The following is a 20,651-nucleotide window of genomic DNA, read 5'->3' as shown; positions in this document are numbered from 1 at the left end:
CTTTGTTCGTGTGTCGCAGAGGTAGAGAGTCAGTGAGGTGAGACGAGGTACAGCTAATCAGCATCTCATTACAGAAGATTAGATGACAGAGACACAACATCTCCCCTTTAGGAATAGAACAGGTGCCTGAGACACATACTCAGACCAAGAAAGATGCAAATGGGACAGACAGACTCAATGTGTCCACTATCACAGAGTTATGGTTCCAGTCTCATTCTCTCTCTCTCTCCCAGCCCCCCTCCCACCTCTCTCCCTCTCAGCAGGTTGGAGGATTACGTGGACCAGCATTCCTCTGTGTGATGGACCCATTCATCATGTGACCCACCTGCTGGCTGCACCTGTCTTGTTGCGGGCTTTGGTTGCAGTGCAGCGTGGGTAATCTATCAGGGCCTGAGGGCGCACGTCAATTGCGCATCCATTTCTCTTTCTCTCTCTTTCTCACTCCCACTCCATCCCTCCATCCCTCCCTCCCTCCACCCTTTCTTTCTTTCTGTCTCTCTCCCTCTCTCCCTCCACCCTCTCTCTCCTTCCCTCTTTCTATCTCCGTCGATCTGATTTATTAGCCGTAGCGCCCGGGGAGCAGGAGGTAGCTGTTTCTGTCACAGGATTTCATGCTTGCAGGAACACAAGTGTCATTTAACCAGGCAAGGGGGGAAAACTTTCCTTGTTGTTCAAAAATGAATTTCAAGCCTCATCTGCTCTTCCTGAATTCCCCCGTTCACGGGCTAACACCCCTGAGAAAACACTTTCACACAAACAGTACCCTGCCTGGCCATGTGACGGGTGGGTGTCGTGATCATCATTGAGACAGAGGCCGGGGGGGGTAAGAGATGAGAGAGAGAGAGAGAGAGAGAGAGAGAGAGAGAGAGAGAGAGAGAGAGAGAGAGAGAGAGAGAGAGAGAGAGAGAGAGAATCAGGGGGTTCCCCATCGGTGCACCCCAATGTCCTCGTCTCTCCCTGATCACCTCGTAAAGGCAGACATTACCGTGCCATGGCCCCAAACTGAGACACCACTTAAGCTTTATCACTCAATCTACTGACTCCCCTCAAGCTGAACTACTGTGGCTGGGACATGATAAAACACCATAGAGAATGAATGAACTTCAGCTACAACTTATCCATCTAGTCTGGTGAGACAGTGCCAGAGTATCGCAATCAGTGACAATCCAACTCCGCACACAGGGTGTGTGTGTGTGTGTGTGTGTGTGTGTGTGTGTGTGTGTGTGTGCGTGCGTGCGTGCGTGCGTGCGTGCGTGCGTGCGTGCGTGCGCGCGTGCATGTGTGTGACCTGCGTGCTAGGTGATAAAGTGAGGTTTGGGGTGACCTAGGGCTGTTTAAAACATTATCAAACCATGACTCATCCCATGTTTTCTTCACAACTCCACGCTCCATGACTTTACTATGGTCACCATCATTGAATGGTCATAAATGAAGGGCAAGTGGCAAGTGAAGGCCTCTTTTCAAGAGGCTCAAAGTACTTTGTAATGGGTAAACTCACCTCATCCACCACCGATGTGTGTACTGAGTCGAGCTGTCTGTGTCTGTCCATGGAGGATGGAGAGAGTTTTGTATGCACTCCCAGATATGGGTGTAGAGATGTAAAGTAGAGCAGGCCTGGAAAGCTACAGTAGGATGAATATTTTAGTGGATTAAAGGCTAAAGGAGCATCGCTACCACATCTTTCTCTTTCCCTCTCTTTCTCTATCCCTCTCTTCCGCTTTCCCTCTCTTTCTCTACCTACCTGATTAATATTACATGAGAAGCCTGGCGTCTTTCTGAGTGGAGATCTGTTCAGTTTATTATACACTAACACTCTCTGGTTCTCAGACACACAACCAAAGACACACACACACACACACCATTGAACCAATTAGCGTAATTACTGGCACATGGGAAATGTTTGGGGGAAAAGAAAGATTCCGTGACTATTTCCCCAGGATCCATTTTTAACCAGACACCACATCTTCACAACAGTGCCTGCCCTCCACAGGGAGGAGAGGTGCTGTGTGCCATTCTGACGGCTGGTAATGGTTGTGGCTCATGCTCTGAGGAACACCGCAGAAAGAAGGAGGGAAGAGAGGAGAAAGACGACAGGAGAACCGCACCGTACTACTCAAGGATAGAGGGAGCAGTTGCACTTTGGGATAGAGTGATGGAGGGATAGAGAGAAGGAGAGAACCATGACGCATTTAGGGAGAGATGAAGAGAGGAAAGGAGGAGTGCAGACAGCGGAGGAGAAGAGAACCATGACGCGCAGTGGGATGGACAGGACAGTTACACTGGGTTTGTGGTGAGCAGCGGAGGATGTTAACTTGACATTGACGTCGCCAAGAGGCACTTCCTGTGAAGAGATCGGATGCACCCAAGAAGATCAGTGTGTGTGTGTGTGTGTGTGTGTGTGTGTGTAGTGCTGGTTTGTGGTGAAAAGTACAGTACTACATATAAACAATTCATCCACCCATTCTCTTAATGTATTGGTAGCAATATGGGAATACTACGCATCTCTGATAGTGACACAGATGATGGCTGACACAGATTACCACAGCCCAGACTAAAGCACAACTACAGGCCATACCAGCTACGACACTGACACAGCAGTGATGAGATCAGAGCAGTACCATTCTATCCACTGTCAGCTACTACTGAGTGATCTGATGGCTGCAGGCACCCTTCAAAAGGCTGGGGCACAATACCACTACCACGACCGCCACTACTACCACCACCACTACTACTACCACCACCACTACCACCACTACTACCACCACCACTATTAAAACCAGTACCGCTACCAACTCCACTACCACTACTACCAACACCACTATTATAACCAGTACCACCACCACTACCAACACCACCACTACTACCACTACCAACCCCACCACTACTACCACGACCGCCACTACTACCACCACCACCACCACTACTACCACCACTACTACCACCACCACTATTATAACCAGTAGCACTACCAACATCACCACCACTACCACTACCACCACCACCACTACTACCAACACCACTATTATAACCAGCACCACCACCACCACCACCCATACCACTACCACCACCACTACTACCACCACCACTATTATAAACCACTACCACTACCAACACTACCACCACCACTACTACCACCACCACCACCACCACTACCACCACTACTACTACCACCACCACTATTAGTATAACCAGTACCACTACCAACATCACCACCACTACCACTACCACCACCACTACTACCAACACCACTATTATAACCAGTACCACTAGCACTACCAACACCACCACTACTACCACCACCACCACCACCACTACCACCACTACTACCACCACCACTATTATAACCAGTACCACTACCAACACCACCACCACTACCACTACCACCACCACTACTACTAACACCACTATTATAACCAGTACCAGTACCACTACCACCACCACCACTACTACCACCACCACTACCACTACCAACACCACCGCTACTACCACCACCACCACCACCACCACCACCACCACCACCACTACTACCACCACCACTTCTACCACCACCACTATTATAACCACTACCACTACCAACAACACCACCACTACCACTACCACCACTACTACCACTACTACGACCACCACCACTACTACCAACACCACCTCGCGGCAAAAAGTTCACTGGCCCCCCTCTTGACAGTAAAGAGGAAAATGTTCAGTTCATTTCCTGCAATTCTACACGTTTCCATGGGGTATAGAGAAGATGTTGCCGTTTTAAAGATCATTTGATGCATTTCCACACATTTCGTAATTACTTCTTATGCCATGTTAATATGATATCTGAGTGAGAATGACTATCAAAATCAATGGGAGTCCCTTGGAGGTCAGGGCCCCTGGGCACGTGCTCTGCGTGCCGGTTGGTGTTCGGCCATGATAACTACAAGGTTAGATACCTGGCTAGACTAAGTACCAATCTAAACATTGTCAACTGACATGGCTAATTGAGTGACTGTCAGTAACTGACATAATAAGGAGAAAACCTACCAATTCACAACCAAATTTCAAAATTGCATCTGGTGTATTCTACTAGTCTTACTTTCCATGGTAATTTGAGACCCCGACTGAGTTCCAAAGAAAATGTGACCGCTTATGCCTGGAACTGGCCTTGCATCCACTGTCCATATAGTGCACTACTTTTGTCCAAACCCCAACCTCATGAGACTGTGTTGCAACCACCCTATTTGTTTGAAGAGTGAATATCCATCCCAATAACTCTCTGAGGGAACAGTCACTGATGAGTTGAAGTTTTTCCTTCCCTCAGACTAAGTCTGCTACTCCAGCTTTACATATATGAACAGGATGAAAGAGGCTTTCTGTAAGGACTGGTTCTCTATACACCCTGCAGTGTCAACAGAGCAGAGACAGCAGTACAGGTCTCAGATCAGCCGTCCGTGTCCGCTCTGCTCTAATTAGAGCTCTGACAGCAGTTGGTCACTGATCCAGACACATTTGTTCAACCCCTGAAGATCTGAATCACATTGACAGTAGCTGTGTGTAATAACATGTGTAATAACAAGTATTACCATGTAATAACGGAACAGAACATAGACTTGAGCGCTGACATGGTGATCTACACCTCATTCTACCACCTCTGAGTGAAGAAAATGAAAGTGGTAGACAGAGAGAGAGACAGAGAGATATATAGCCTAATCGTATTAACTGTATAAAGTAGAAAGCAATGGGTTAGAAGAAGCCTACATAACCAACCCATAAATTAAAATGCAATATCCATTTAAGGCCAGCTATGTAAACTCTAACATTGATTTATCCTGCAATAGATGTGGTTCAATTGGTAATATTAATTTTTATCTAATCAAGGGGAAAGTAATCTCTCAAGGGGAAAGTCATCTAAAAGTAACTGAAAGTAATCAGATTACATAACTGAGTTTGGGTACTCAAAGGGTAATGATTGCACATTTTCATACACTTATGTAAGTATTGAATCAACAAAAATATAAATGTTAAATCTTAACATGTCATAACACTGCAACATAACAGTTTAATACATTTTACAGTTCTTTTTTTGTCTACATTTGGAAAGTTTGCATAGAAAATAGGTAAATAGGGGACATAACACAGGTTGGGTTTTTGACCCAGCCAGTTGGGTCACTAATTTGGGTTATTGAGCTATTATCCACTGGGTCAGATCAGAAGACTAGAGGCATGGCTTAGCATGGGTGTGGCTTTTAGATAGTTTGTTGTGGCCACCTGTGAGAGTTGCATTGTCAACACATGTTGAGACTTACACAAATTCAGTTCCTGAAGTGCCTATGTGTATCCTAATGTTGAGATAGTTAAAATACTGTAAAGTGGTAACTAACAATGTTATTAATTGTGTATTTAAATATGTAAGGTGCCAAAATAATTGAAGAAATATTAAAACGTTTAGTGTACAAAGATAACATGATGGCCTTCCCTGTAGCTCAGTTGGTAGAGCATGGTGTTTGCAACACCAGGGTTGTGGGTTCGATTCCCACGGGGGGCCATGTTTATGGCTGGAACAATCCGTCCTGGCTGGATAACCCCCATAGCCCGGCAAGCACGGGGCATTGTAACAGGTCGCACAGGTTTGTGCTGGCGAACTGGGGGTACCGTGCGTAGAGCTGGCGCAGGATAACCTGGGCCGAAGAGACGCACCGGAGACCAGGAACGCTGAGCAGGCACACTCCTTCCTGGCTGAATGCCAACTCTAGCACGGCAATTGTGGGAAGCTTGCACCGAGCGCACTGGGCTGTAGCATAACACGGTCTTGCTCGATCACGCCCCCCATAGTAAGCACGGGGAGTTGGCTAAGGTCCCAACTGATCTGGCCAATCTAACCCCGTGTAAAAAAAAATTGGGGGGCTGCCTCTTGTGCTTGCCTTGTTGCGGGCTAGGTCTTGGTTGCTCTACTGCCTCCACCTGTTCCAATGGGAGGATACCATCAGCTTGGATCCTCAGTCCAGGATTTGCATCAAGAATTTCTTACCAGGTCCATTCTTGTCCATGCTGCTTGGTCCTTTTGTGGTGGGTAGTTCTGTAACGGCTGTCGTAGAGAGGGGACCAAAGCGCAGCGTGTTGAGTGCTCATGATGAAATTTATTTTAACTCAAAAACACTAAAGACAAAATAACAAACAGAAAACGAAAGCGCACAGTTCTGTCAGGTACAGAAGACTAAACAGAATACAACTACCCACAAACACAGGTGGAAAAAACCCTACTTAAGTATGATCTCCAATTAGAGACAACGAGGACCAGCTGCCTCTAATTGGAGATCATCTCAAAAAACAACATAGAAATACAAAACTAGAACTAAACATAGATATAGAAAACATAGAAAAACACAAAACACCCCCTGGCACACCCTGACCTTTTCTACCATAGAAAATAACATGGTCAGGATGTGACACATTGGGATATGCATAGGCACTTAAGGAACTCATACAGTTGTGTAAACCTTATTAACGCTACATACGTATCAGTGTTCAACCTTAACATGAGCTGACAATACAACAGAACAGATTAACTAGAATGACATGTACTCTCGGGTGGCCAAAAATAACTATCTGAAAGCCACGCCCCTACTAAGCCACACTTAAATGCATGATGACTTCGGATCCGCAATGTGATTGGTCAATAATCTAACACATCTAGGGTGTGTTGTATGGTTTTCAGCTATTTAACACATTAATTGCAGGAATTGACACAACATGTGTTGAAATATTTATACAAATCATGTTGTGCCAACACAGTGATGGTGTTAAAAGTAACACACGTGTTCTCTTAACTAGACACACGGATGTGTTAAAAATAACACATTTTCTAAGAGTGTGTATGCCCTCCCACTTATCTGTTTCATGTCTCAGGTATCCTGTGAAGGCCAGCATGGATAGAATGCAAGAATGTAGTAATATTTGCCATATTCTGACAATTCTCATGTGCCAACGTATCACCACAGTCCGTGCCATGGTGATACTTGCACTCCTGTATATCTGAAATAACTGGATGGTGAAACTTGCATCCAGACAGAAAAGCAAAGTGGTAAGTCAAACATTCTTGAAAGTCAGAGAAATTGTTGTCCTGGAAAGAAACACTTTAATAGTTGAACAAAAATGTATTTAGAATTATTCGTCATTCATCATTTTTGAAGAAACGCAGTATCCATCATAATTTGTCGCAATAAAGAAAGTCCAAATAAAAATCCTCCCTGTCGAAGAGATACAAATGTTGGCGATCTTTTAGAACATTTCTCCTATATCTGCCATGTCCAATACACGTCACAATGTTTTTTTTTGTTGCAACATTGCTTTTGTCGAATAAACCTGGGTCAATGGAAACCTGCCTATGGAGAGGTTGAGAGAGATGTTTTTCTGCTGGGGCAGCATGATTTTTGCAGAGATGTGTGTGAACAGTGTGAGAGAGCAGGAAAGGTGCGTAGGTAGATGGGTAGCAGACATATACACATAAATTATATTTTGTTTTTCATTTCTCCACAAGCTACCACTTCAGCTGAGACCCCAGTCAGAGACATCAGCATATCTAACCTAGCAGTATGAGAATTTTCATATCCACAGAACAACTCGTCTCTCTCGCTTTCTCTCTCTCTCGGTTTCTCTCGGTCTCGGTTTCTCTCGCTCTGTTTCTCTTTCTCTCTCCATTTCTCTCCCTCCCTCCCTCTCGCTCCCTCCCACCTCTCTCTCTTTTTCTCTGTCTCTCTCTTTCTATCCTCCTCTAGTGGGGACTGCACACACACATAGCCAGAGACACTGGGATTCTTGTTGACATATGTATGCCTTTGCTCAGTCCCATCCAGGTGCCATGGAGCAGAGAGAAGTGATGCTGCATGCGTGGCCTATCTGGAGGTCTACACAGCCGTGTGTATGCACTAAATCCCAGTTATGATCTGTGTAGCAGCACTCAGGAGACTGCTGAGGGGAGGAACGGAGTGAATGGAACGGCATCAAACACCTGGAAACCATGTGTTTGATACCATTCCACTAATACTGCTCCAGCCATTACCACAAGCCCGTCCCCAACTAAGGTGCCACCAACACCCTGCGGTGTAGCGATATGGAGTCAACACTCCAATCATTACCACACAGTAGGGTCGACAAAACATCACCCCATGGAGAAACACAAACAGGGAGGGAGTGTCTGTTATCATAACCCCAGAAAAACAACACAGGGAGGTCACACTACACGCCACTCACCCAGAGCTACAATCATCACACACCCAGACACCACTGACCTATGTTGTGCGTGCATGTGTGAGAGAGGACAGTTTCTCAGTAGGGAGGTGCCATTATGGAAATGGGAAGATTTACACCGCTGCAGCATCTCGCCGAATCACCCGCACAACCAGGCACACACAAAGAGACCGCCCTCTCTCACGCAGACACACACACACAGTGCTCACTGGTGGTTGACATTAGTCACTGCAACGTCTCAATGAGCATAATTACCATGTGCATCAAACTATTCCAACCATTCAAGCGAAGGCACTCAGAGTAATGTGTGTGTCCATTAGCACCAGGTGGGTGCATACGGTACCAGGTGGTTGCATATGGTACCAGGTGGGTGCATACGGTACCAGGTGGTTGCATACGGCACCAGGTGGTCGCATACGGCACCAGGTGGGTGCATACGGTACCAGGTGGTTGCATACGGTACCAGGTGTTTGTATACGGCACCAGGTGGTTGCATATGGCACCAGGTGGTAGCATACGGCACCAGGTGGTTGTTTACAACCCTGAGACTGGCATAGCTTCTCTTTAACAGTTACAGCAGTTATACACATATTAGTTACGCACACAGCAACATGCTGAAGCACAGCCTGAAGTCAATGAGAGGCGGAGAGCACACAGTCCTTTAATAACGATAACACATTTACTCTGATGGTTTTGACTCACATATTTCTATAGAAGCCAGCTGTTGCGTCATCTTCTCCTGTTGATTCCACCTATTCAAGACCTCAGGAGGTTGGTGGCACCTTAATTGGGGAGAACAGGCTCGTGGTAACGACTGGAGCAGAATCAGTGGAATGATATCATATCCATTCCATTTCCTCCTTTCCGGCCATTATTATGAGCTGTTCTCCCTTCAGCAGCCTCCCCTGGCAGACTCCTTGTGACCTACTATGACCATCCGCAGCCAGTCATCAGACCATCAGACAAAAGTAACTGACAGTAAAACATTTTACACCTGCCCACAGAGCTGTAGAGTTAGACGCAACTCATTGGACCTAACTCTCTCGTAATAACTATTTAACCACATCATCAAAAGTTCTGAATATTATTTAAATGGTGTTTATTTCAATTCCAAGCTAGTTAGCACAACAAATAAAGTCAATCTGTATGGAAATAAGGAAATAGGCTCTGCCCTTGGGAGTGTGACAGGGCGTTGGGGAACCAACCACCGGAGAAGCAGGAAAAATAGGAAGATGGCGGAGGGGAAATGCAGCTAGCTAATGTAGCTAAAGTGGGTCCGTTGGCTAAGAGAAGGATACGGTCGATTCAAGAAGAACACAGAAAGTTCCAAGAGAAATGGACGGGCAAGTATTTATTTTTGTACTGCATGATGGGACTAGCTCACTTTGTCTTATTTGCCAGAAGGCAGACAATTGTTTTAAACGAGCAAATTTAGAGCGACATATCCAGTCACACCATGTCCACTTTGACAAAACATATCTGGCACAAAGCAACCTCAGTAACAACTAAATAGCTCAACTCAAAGGACAGCTCAAAGGACAACAACAAATGATGGACAGATCTAGCACTGTTGCAGAGAAAACGACAGAGGCAACATATGAGATTGCTTGGATACTCGCGAGAAACAAGAAGGCCTTCACAGACGCGGAGATTGTCAAATAATGTTTTTTGGCCTCAGCCGAAATATTGTATGCTGATTCCACAAACAAGGAAGGTATTTTAAAGCAAATGAAGGGACTGCAACTCTCAGACTCAACCATAACAAGACGCATAGAAGACATTGGCGAGGACATCGGTAAGCATCTGATTACTGACATATCCGTGGCGACGTGTTTTAGTATTGCGCTTGACGAAAGCACTGATGTGACATTGCCCAATTATGTGTTTGGGTCCACTTCCCTCAAAACAATTCGTTCAGAGAGGAACTTTTATGTTTACTGCCCCTTCAGGTACAAACACAAAGAGAGGATATTCTGAAAGCCCTTGTTACATTTTTTGCTGATAATAATTTTGACCGGTCCAACCTGGCATCTGTGTGCACTGACGGTGCCCCAAACATACGAGGGAAGGAGAAGGGACTCATAGGCCTGATTAGAAAGAGAGAGGATATTCCCAAATTTGTTGAGTTTCATTGTATCATTCATCAGGAAGCACTTGTGGCTAAACTCAAAGACTGTGACTTACAGAATGTGATGCAGCAAATTGCTCTGAATTTGCTCTCAATTGATAATTGATAATATTGGAAGAAAAAGTACAACAAATAAAAGATCTGCGCGGCCCTCTGAATGATTGTCTCAACCCAAAGTGGCCCCTTACAAAACAATTGTGAGTAACACTGGTCTACAGGGAGGAACCACTGCAGAGACAAACCCTTGGTTTTCTCAAAGATCTTTTCCAAGAGTAATTGGAGACGGTCCAGAATTTCAGCACAAAATATCTCAGCCTATTTTTTGGTTATTATTGGGGTGAGAACACATCATATTGAGAACAAGTTGTAGATACAGCTGTGTTTTACTCTTGGTGCGGTTCCAAGCCTCTCCAAAACCACATTCTCACAAGACAAATCTGGGCTTAAACCTCTCATATACAGTGGGGTCAGAAATTATTGACACACTAAATTTGATTTGATAAAGATTAGCAATAATGACTAATTAGAATACAGAATTAAAATATTGAGATATATTGTCAATAATGATGAGTGAGAAAGTTACAAAAGGTCAAAGAGCATACCCCCAAGACATGCTAACCTCTCACCATTACCAATAACAGGAGAGGTTGGCATGTCTTGAAGGTATGATCTTTGACCCATCTGTAAGTTTCTCACTCATCATTATTCACAATTCATTCAGGATTATCCGTAATCATGGTAACATCCACATTAATGTAGAAGTGTTTAGAAACATATTCTATTCTTATTTACAATAAAAGTGACTCCAAAATGACACAATACATTATTTACCATTCATTTCTATTGAGCACGCAATAATTTGAAACACAACCAAATGCACCCAACAAGTTTATAGCGTCACCAGCTTGATGTTGTCATTGTGTGCTAGGAAAATACTAAACTTTTGACTACTTTATTGATAAGAATCTTTAGGGGTGTCATTCATTTTGACCTAACTTTTCTGAAGAAAAAAAGTATTAAACAAAATCTCTTTCTCTGAGCAATTATATTAGCATAAAATAATATACTGTATATATATATTTGTTTATAACATACAATACAGTTCAGTATTTGAACTATTTATTTTATGCAGTCATTATTGCTCATTTTTATCAAGGTTGTCAATCATTTTTAACCCTACAGTACATCTCAGCTGAGAGACGAAATGTGTTGTGGATCTGTACAGATCAAATGGGTTACCAGAAATAAAGATGACGACTGAGATGATGACTTAGGGAAATAGATAGGAACTTAAATATAAAAAAGGATTACAGTATGCTAAAAGATAATATAGTATGGTAGCCTGAGTGCTAGTCTGCTTGTCATGCCAACTCCTTGACAATCATTGTCAGTGGGGAACCGTTATTGGCCTTCAGAGGCAAAATCAAATTATATGTTGTTTTAATTTCTACTTCATCTTTTAAATAATTTTTATGATCTTCTGATTTCATCTCTTCAGTTGCGTTGGAAAGAGAAGGGTTAGACAGGTCTACACAGGTCACTACACAGGTACTACCAAGAGTGCAAGAGAAAATAATCAGTAGAGAAAGCAGTAGATTTCCCACGCTAATGCCTCGATCACGCCTACAGCTTCATTGCACAAAATGGTACACAACATCATCTGAATGTGTGCTACCATTTCTGTCAAGCCATCTACATACAGTTGAAGTCGGAAGTTAGCCAAATACATTTAAACTCAGTTTTTCACAATTCCTGACATTTAGTCCTAGTAACAATTCCCAGTCTTAGGTCAGTTAGGATCACCACTTTATTTTAAGAATGTGAAATGTCAGAATAATTGTAGAGAGAATGATTTATTTCAGCTTTTATTTATTTCAACACATTCCCAGTGGCTCAGAAGTTTACATACACTCAATTAGTATTTGGTAGAATTGCCTTTAAATTGTATAACTTGGGTCAAATGTTTCAGGTAGCCTTCCACAAGCTTCCCACAATAAGTTGGGTGAATTTTGGCCCATTCCTCCTGACACAGCTGGAGTAACTGAGTCAGGTTTGAAGGCCTCCTTGCTCACACACACTGCCCACAAATTTTCAATAGGTTTGAGATCAGGGCTTTGTGATGGCCACTCCAATACCTTGACTTTGTTGTCTTTAAGCCATTTTGCCACAACTTTGGAAGTATGCTTGGGGTCATTGTCCATTTGGAAGACCCCTTTGCAATCAAGCTTTAACTTCCTGACTGATGTCTTGAGATGCAGCAAAGCACCCCCACACCATGATGCTTGCAAGCCTCCCCCTTTTTCCTCCAAACATAACGATGGTCATTATGGCCAAACAGTTCTATTTTTGTTTCATCAGACCAGAGGACATTTCTCCAAAAAGTACGATCTTTGTCCCCATGTGCAGTTGCAAACCGTAGTCTGGCTTTTTTATGGCGGTTTTGGAGCAGTGGCTTCGGCTTCTTCCTTTCTGTGCGTCCTTTCAGGTTATGTCGATATAGGACTCGTTTTACAGTGGATATAGATACTTTTGTACCTGTTTCCTTCAGCATCTTCACAAGGTCCGTTGATGTTGTTCTGGGATTGATTTGCACTTTTCGCACCAAAGTACGTTCATCTCTAGGAGACAGAACGCGTCTCCTTCCTGAGCAGTATGACAGCTGCGTGATCGCACGGTGTTAATACTTGCTTACTATTGTTTGTACAGATGAATGTGGTACCTTCAGGCATTCGGAAATTGCTCCCAAGGATGAATCAGACTTGTGGAGGTCTACAATTTTTTTCTGAGGTCTTGGCTGATTTCTTTTGATTTTCCCATAATGTCAAGCAAAGAGGCACTGAGTTTGAAGGTAGGCCTTGAAATACATCCACAGGTACACCTCCAATTGACTCAAATGATGTCAATTAGCCTATCAGAAGCTTCTAAAGCCATGACATCATTTTCTGGAATTTTCCAAGCTGTTTGAAGGCACAGTAAACTTAGTGTATGTAAACATCTAACCCACTGGAATTGTGATACAGTGAATTATAAGTGAAATAATCTGTCTGTAAACAATTGTTGGAAAAATTCCTTGTGTCATGCACAAAGTAGACGTCCTAACCGACTTGCCAAAACTATAGTTTGTTAAGAAGACATTTGTGGAGTGGTTGAAAAACGAGTTGTAATGACTCCAACCTAAGTGTATGTAAACTTCCGACTTCAACTGCATACACATTTGATAAATCCAACATATGCACCACACAGAACGCACCGCAACTGCCTCTGCAATGCAATGCTGCAAGGCAAATGCTGCCTTCCATTGGAAATGAAAGTACTTCATGCTTCTACATCTGCATTGCTTGTTGTTTGGGGTTTAAGGCTGGGTTTCTGTATAGCACTTTGTGACATTGTCTGTCTCTGTGTGTAAAAAGGGCTTTATAAATAAATTTGATTGATTCATTCTGGTGTACCAAAACGCAATGACGCTGTCGGTGTGATCGAGGCGCTACGCTAGTAAAGTTAGCTAGCGTGTGTTGTAGTAGTGTGACAATGTTGGCCAGCTTGTGTTGTAGTAGTCTGACAATGTTGGCCAGCTTGTGTTGTAGTAGTGTGACAATGTTGGCCAGCTTGTGTTGTAGTAGTGTGACAATATTAGCCAGCTTGTGTTGTAGTAGTGTGACAATGTTGGCCAGCTTGTGTTGTAGTAGTGTGACAATGTTAGCCAGCTTGTGTTGTAGTAGTGTGACAATGTTGGCCAGCTTGTGTTGTAGTAGTGTGACAATGTTAGCCAGCTTGTGTTGTAGTAGTGTGACAATGTTGGCCAGCTTGTGTTGTAGTAGTGTGACAATGTTAGCCAGCTTGTGTTGTAGTAGTGTGACAATGTTGGCCAGCTTGTGTTGTAGTAGTGTGACAATGTTGGCCAGCTTGTGTTGTAGTAGTGTGACAATGGTGACGGCACCTGCAGCAGCTTTTATCAACTTCAAGGTGAAAGTTGTTGCTATTTTGTTAGTATCACCCTTTTCAAGTTTTTCAAGATCTGGTGTGGCTTGTTTTTTGTTGCAGCTCGCTTGCATCGCTTTGAAAATAATGACAGTGAAACATTGTTGCATTTAAACTTTCAACGTGTTAGTGTGATGAACATGATAAAATATATTTGCAATGGGAAGTAATAGCTGGTTTGTTCATTTCGGAAATTGTTGTGCTTTTGTATTGTTATGATTTCATGGTTCCTACTGGAGTGAATAGGCTGCTTATTCTTATTTGATGCTGTGTGTGACTGCTGTCTTCTGTTTATCAGCTGTGTCTATGTATTGTTTCGTATTTTTTGTATATATTTCAATCTCTTTTTCCATTTTTAAATTAAATATTCCTTCTGGCAACCCGCCTCACCTAATGTGATACGGATCTGCTATTTTTTAGACCTTATAGCTAGAACCTCCATCAGCAGCTAGCCACCAGCTAATTAGCTACTAGCTATTTAGTCATTGTTAGCCACTGCTAGCGGCCTTTACCTCTAGCTCAGACACCAGCTGCTTTTACCCTGGATAATACCCGCCAGTCTGCACAGCGCGATATCAACCCTGAGAATATCGGACTGCTTTTCTCCACCATTACTCCAGATTACTCCATTACTGGCCCATTAACCCCATGTGGCTCAGTTGGTAGAGCATGGTGTTTGCAACGCCAGGGTTGTGGGTTCGATTCCCACGGGTGACCAGTATGGGAAAAAAAATGTACGAAATGTATGGATTCACTACTGTAAGTCGCTCTGGATAAGAGCGTCTGCTAAATGACTAAAATGTAAAATGTACTCCAGATCATCACAGCTAGCAAGCTGCTACTGAGTGGCCCAGCCCCGAAGCTAGCCTGTGAGCCAGGCCCATCTCCTGGCCATCTCAGTGGACCCTATGATCACTCAGCTACACAGCTGATGACTCCCAGACTCTTCACTAACACGACTAGAAGCCACTACATCGCCAGATTCCTGCTGTAAGCTCTGGGCCTTTGCGTCGGATCATCGCAACTAGCTAGATGCTATAGTGTCTAATGCCCTTGTCCTGAAGCTAGCACCAGTTAGCCTCGAGCCAGGCGCATCTCCCGGCTAGCAAACAAAATTAATCCAGCTACAATACCTCTTTTGCCAATTGGCCTGGACCCTTTGTCGACACAGAGCCCTGCCGATCCATCACGTCTGGTCTGCCGACTTAATTCCGTCCGATGTGCCCTCAACTGGCCTTTGTCGGACGTCGGTGAAAACGCTTCTGCTAACCTCTGCCTGCTAACTTTATAAACGCCGTGTCTCCCGCTTGCTGGCGTAGTAACGTTTTATCTATTGCTGTTCACTGGACCCTGTGATCACCTGGCTACATAGCTGATGCCTGCTGGACTGTTCATTAATCGCGGTACTCCATTTTGTTTATTTTGTTTATCTGTTGGCCCCAGCCTTCGAACTCAGGCCCTGTGTGTAGTTAACTGACCCTCCCTGCCCATTCATTGCCATTTTACCTGTTGTTGTTGTCTTAGCTAATTAGCTGTTGCTGTCTTACCCATTGTTGTCTTAGCTAGCTCTCCCAATCAACACCTGTGATGGCTTTATGCCTCGCTTTATGTCTCTCTCTAATGTCAATATGCCTTGTATACTGTTGTTTAGGATAGTTATCATTGTTTTATTTTACTGCGGAGCCCCTAGCCCCACTCAACATGCCTCAGATACCTCATTTGTCCCACCTCCCACACATGAGGTGACCTCACCTAGCATAACTAGTGCCTCCAGAGATGCAACCTCTCTTATCATCACTCAATGCCTAGGTTTACCTCCACTGTACCCGCACCCTACCATACCCCTGTCTGTATATTATGCCCTGAATCTATTCAACCATGACCAGAAATCTGCTCCTTTTATTCTCCGTCCCCAAAGCACTAGACGACCAGTTTTGATAGCCTTTAGCCGTACCCTCATCCTACAACTCCTCTCTTCTTCAGGTGATGTGGAGGTTAACCCAGGCCCAGTGTGTCCCCAGGCCCTCTCATTTGTTGACTTCTGTAACCGTAAAAGCCTTGGTTTCATGCATGTTAACATCAGAAGCCCCCTCCCTAAGTTTGTTTTACTCACTGCTTTAGCACACTCCGCCAACCCAGATGTCCTTACCGTGTCTGAATCCTGGCTTAGGAAGGCCACCAAAAATTCTGAGATTTCCATTACCAACTACAACATTTTCCATCAAGATAGAACTGCCAAAGGGGGAGGAGTTGCAATCTACTGCAGAGATAGCCTGCAAAGTTCTGTCATACTTTCCAGGTCTATGCCCAAACAGTTCGAGCTTCTAATTAATCTCTCCAGAAATAAGTCTCTCACTGTTGCCACCTGTTATAGACCCCCCTCAGCTCCCAGCTTTGCCCTGGACACCATGTGAATTGATTGCCCCCCATCTATCTTCAGAGCTCGTTCTGTTAGGTAACCTAAACTGGGATATGCTTAACAGCCCGGCCGTCCTACAATCTAAGCTAGATGCCCTCAATCTCACACAAATCATCAAGGAACCCACCAGGTACAACCCTAAATCCGTAAACATGGGCATCCTCATAGATATTATCCTGACCAACTTGCCCTCCAAATACACCTCTGCTGTTTTCAATCAAGATCTCAGCGATCACTGTCTCTTTGCCTGCATCCGTTATGGGTCCGCGGTCAAACAACCACCCCTCATCACTGTCAAACGCTCCCTAAAACACTTCTGCGAGCAGGCCTTTCTAATCGACCTGGCCCGGGTATCCTGGAAGGATATTGACCTCATCCCATCAGTAGAGTATGCCTGGCTGTTCTTTAAAACTAATTTCCTCACCATCTTAAATAAGCATGCCCCTTTAAAAACAATTTAGAACTAAGAACAGACATAGCCCTTGCTTCACTCCAGACCTGACTGCCCTCCACCAGCGCAAAAACATCCTGTGGCGTGCTGCACTAGCATCGAATAGTCGCCGCGATATGAAACTTTTCAGGGAAGCCAGGAACCAATACACACAGTCAGTTAGGAAAGCAAAAGCTAGCTTTTTCAAAAAGAAATTTGCATCCTGTAGCTCTAACTCCAAAAAGTTACTGGACACTGTAAAGTCTACAGAGAATAAGAGCACCTCCTCCCAGCTGTCCACTGCACTGAGGCTAGGAAACACTCTCACCACCGATAAATCCACGATAATCGAGAATTTCAATAAGCATTTCTCTACGGCTGGCCATGTTTTCCTCCTGGCTACCCCAACCCCGGCCAACAGCTCCGCACCCCCCGCAGCTACTTGCCCAAGCCTCCCCAGCTTCTCCTTCACCCAAATCCAGATAGCAGATGTTCTGAAAGAGCTGCAAAACCTGGACCCGTACAAATCAGCTGGGCTAGACAATCTGGACCCTCTCTTTCTAAAATTATCCGCCGCCATTGTTGCAACCGCTATTACTAGTCTGTTCATCCTCTCTTTCGTATCATCCGAGATTCCTAAAGATTGGAAAGCTGCCGTGGTCATCCCCCTCTTCAAAGGGGGTGACACTCTAGACCCAAACTGTTACAGACCTATATCCATTCTGCCCTGCCTTTCTAAAGTCTTCAAAAGCCAAATTAACAAACAGATCACTGACCATTTCGTATCCCACCGTACCTTCTCCGCTGTGCAATACGGTTTCCGAGCTGGTCACGGGTGCACCTCAGCCACGCTCAAGGTCCTAAACGATATCCTAACCACCATCAATAAAAGACAGTACCGTGCAGCCATCTTCATCGACCTGGCTAAGGCTTTCGAACTCTGTCAATCACCGTATTCTTATCGGCAGACTCAATAGCCTTGGTTTCTCAAATGACTGCCTTGCCTGGTTCACCAACTACTTCTCAGATAGAGTTCAGTGTGTCAAATAGGAGGGCCTGTTGCCCGGACCTCTGGCAGTCTCTATGGGGGTACCACAGGGTTCAATTCTTGGGCCCGACTCTTTTCTCTGCATATATCAATGATGTCGCTCTTGCTGCGGGTGATTCGTTGATCCACCTCTATGCAGACGACACCATTCTGTATACATCTGGCCCTTCTTTGGACACTGTGTTAACAAACCTCCAAACGAGCTTCAATGCCATACAACACTCCTTCCGTGGCCTACAATTGCTCTTAAATGCTAGTATAACTAAATGCATGCTCTTCAACCGATTGCTGCCCACACCCGCCCACCTGACTAGCATCACTACTCTGGACGATTCTGACTTAGAATATGTGGACAACTACAAATACCTAGGTGTCTGGATAGACTGTAAACTCTCCTTCCAGACTCACATTAAGCATCTCCAATCCAAAATTAAATCTAAAATCGGCTTCCTATTTCGCAACAAAGCCTCCTTCACTCAAGCTGCCAAACATACCCTCATAAAACTGACTATTCTACCGATCCTCGAACACTCTACTCAGCAAACTGGATGCAGTCTATCACAGCGCCATCAGTTTTGTCACCAAAGCCCCATATACCACCCACCACTGCGACCTGTATGCTCTCGTTGGCTGGCCCTCGCTTCATATTCGTCGCCAGACGCACTGGCTCCAGGTCATCTATAAGTCTTTGCTAGGTAAAGCTCTGCCTTATCTCAGCTCACTGGTCACCATAACAACACCCACGCGCTCCAGCAGGTATATCTCACTAGTCATCCCCCAAAGGCAACACCTACTTTGGCCACCTTTCCTTCCAGTTCTCTGCTGCCAATGACCGGAATGAATTGAAAAAAAATCGCTGAAGCTGGAGACTTATATCTCTCTCACTAACTTTAAGTATCAGCTATCTGAGCAGCTTACCGATCACTGCAGCTGTACATAGCCCATCTGTAAATAGCCCATCCAACTACCTACCTCATCCCCATATTGTTTTTATTTACTTTTTTGCTATTTTGCACACCAGTATTTCTACTTGCACATCATCATCTGCACATCTATCACTCCAGTGTAAAATTGCTAAATTGTAATTACTTCGCTACTATGGCCTATTTATTGCCTCACCTCCTTACTCCATTTGCACACACTGTATATAGATTTTTCTATTTTGTTATTGATTGTACTTTTGTTTATCCCATGTGTAACTCTGTGTTGTTGTATGTGTCAAACTGCTTTGCTTTATCTTGGCCAGGTCGCAGTTGTAAATGAGAACTTGTTCTCAACTGACCTACCTGGTTAAATAAAGGTGAAATACATTTAAAAAAACGATGGAATGCACAGGTGTTATGGTCGCTGTCCTTTCAGCACCATGAGCCTGTCACCTTTGATGTGACACTGTTGTTGTCGCTATTGGTGATAGTGGTGTTAGGCTATTATAGGTTGTGTAAACAGTGTGCTTTTTGTTTTGCTGGTCACATTATTTTATGCTGTGTTTCCATGCCGGTTCTGTCTCTGTGTGCTGCAGCCCAAAGCACAGCCAGGCTTGTTTGATTAATTCTTAATGTCATCAAAAAGCCTTGCTCCTCACAACTAGAATGGTCCGACTACAGAGGATATAATGTCGGGTGCATTAAGTGATGCTATATGTTCTGTTATTTTCTGGATATTTACAATACAATGTATTGGAAGATTTTTGGTCCCTCTGAAGGCCTAGGTCCTATAGTCACGGTTCAGCACTGATCAGTGTCATGTTTGGCTTAACAATGAGCAATAGAGTTGGCAAGAGCAGAAACAGATCTGGGACCAGGCTAACAGTATGTAGCTAATGAGATGGCGATTTGGTGGTGGTATGTACAGTAGTTAATTACATGGGCGAGGTTTGTCTGCCTCTCCACTGTGTATGTGTTTAATTGAGCGTGTTTAATATTGTTATGGATCTCAGTCTTTCCATTTACTCAGGATTAATAGCTAGATTCCCTCTCCACTCAGAGTGAAAGGCTTCATCCCAAATGGCACCCTATTCCCAATATAGTGAACTACTATTGACCACGGCCCAGAGGGTTCTGTGTAGGAGATACGGTGCAATTTGGGATACAACAAAATTAATAACAGGAAAAATTATAATTTACAGCCACAAGTGACAGGCACAAACAGAAAACTCAAAATCTATATTTATATATTTACCCCCTGGCTTGAAATGATGTAGATTTAGTGCCGGCTTGATTTATGAACGGTTTACTTTTTCAACTAACTAAATTGCTACTGCAGTGGCAGGTGCTGTAGAAATGGCCTGCGGGTAATTACATATGACACCTAAAGTAGCCTATTAAAAATAATTCCATCGTTGAAGTGGCACTTGGCAGAGGCAGGGGAGCTAGGATAGGATGCAGAAAGGGAGCTTCCTGTCCTCTGATGACTGTGTGAG

The 20,651-nt window shown here is 44.2% G+C and overlaps 1 protein-coding gene across 3 annotated transcripts in view; it reads right to left on the bottom strand.

The window, feature by feature from the left end:
• LOC106576124 (metabotropic glutamate receptor 8) overlaps positions 1 to 20,651 on the bottom strand; it is a 409,175-nt gene that overhangs the window by 363,526 nt on the left and 24,998 nt on the right. The gene's annotated exons all lie outside the window — the stretch shown is intronic.

This window comes from Salmo salar, chromosome ssa17, assembly GCF_905237065.1.
Source record: "Salmo salar chromosome ssa17, Ssal_v3.1, whole genome shotgun sequence".
Classification (NCBI taxonomy): domain Eukaryota; kingdom Metazoa; phylum Chordata; class Actinopteri; order Salmoniformes; family Salmonidae; genus Salmo; species Salmo salar.
The sequence above is the reverse complement of the archived record's forward strand: the minus strand, read 5'-3'. Positions and strand labels throughout refer to the sequence as shown.